This window comes from Mauremys mutica, chromosome 15 (assembly GCF_020497125.1).
Source record: "Mauremys mutica isolate MM-2020 ecotype Southern chromosome 15, ASM2049712v1, whole genome shotgun sequence".
In the NCBI taxonomy this organism is placed as follows: domain Eukaryota; kingdom Metazoa; phylum Chordata; order Testudines; family Geoemydidae; genus Mauremys; species Mauremys mutica.
Genome location: NC_059086.1, coordinates 1,665,232 through 1,666,550, shown reverse-complemented (window position 1 = coordinate 1,666,550; position 1,319 = coordinate 1,665,232).

Genomic DNA, 1,319 nt, shown 5'->3' with positions numbered 1-1,319 from the left:
CTCCCGCTTTCCCCTTTGTTACCCGGTATTCGCGACCGCCTGGAGGAATATGCTCCTCGGGAAAATTCTGTTCTCCATTATGTCCGTGTAAATCTGAAGTAACGCCGTTGACTTTGGTCTCACTCGGGCGGTTTACACTGGTTCACCCGAGGTTTTTTCTTTCAGTTTCTCACCGGAATAAAAACCCGACAAATAATTGTCCCAGACCAAAAACCACCCAAACTTGAAATGAAAAAAACCAACCTGCCATTTGAAGCGTTTTTCGATTAGTTCCTCAGGGTGGCTTTTCATCCAAAACGCAGTTTGTCCAGTTTTCATTGTTTAATTTTTCAGCTGTTTTTTTTTTTAAACCCGTTTTTTGTTTTTTATAGAAATCTAGCTACATTTCAGAACAAGGCACCGTTTCGAAATGAAAAGTCAGGACATTTCCTTGCGAACGGACAGACACAAACTCTTTCGACTTTAAAGGGGAAAAAATCAGGTTTTTTGTGGCTGGAACTATTTGCAGAATTGGACCCACATTCATGACTAGTTTTGGTGCCCTGAAAAATGCACTTTGGGGCAAATTTACTCTGGGCTGAAAACATTTCGCCCGGCTCTAGAAAAGACTCAGGGGCCATCTTGGGGAATAACTTCCCAGCCTAGCTTGCCTGTCTGCCCCTTGCTTTCTTGTATTGAATTCCACTGGCTTCCCCTACGCCTCCCGCAGCGCCAGGCGAGAAGAGGCCCAGAATGCGCACAGCTCAGTAACTCCCGGTGCAGACCAGGGGAACTGGGGACTCCTTCCAGTCCAATGTCCTTGGCTGAAGCGTTTCCGGGCTCGGGTGGCTAGTATCCCCCCCAACCCCCGAGCACGATGTTTGGTCAAGATGGGAGTGGCCCGATGGTGGTGTACAGACAAAACTACACAGGATCTTTTTGGAGGCAAGACAAAGATGCCACATTTATTATGGTAACAATCTGATTTAAGACCAATAACTAATATTTTAATCCTTATACACACACACACACACACACACGCATCAGATGTTCTGCAGCTGCTGTATAGTTACCAGTCCTGGACATAGCTTGAGTCTGTGGCTTGATTTCCCAGCTTGGGTTCGTAGCTTGTGGCAGTAACTGGCCAGGAAAGCCGGGCACAAGGACGAGCTGGGTCTCTGTTGGGCCTGCACCGATGTCCTTCCATGTTGGCAGCAGAATGTTACCCTCCAAAGTCTCCCATCTCACCCATCCTTTTTGTAGGCTTTAGTTTGAACAAGAGTCTATGGGTCTTGCTGCCTCTGGGTTTGGTGATTGATCACCCGTCAATTGCAGGCGTG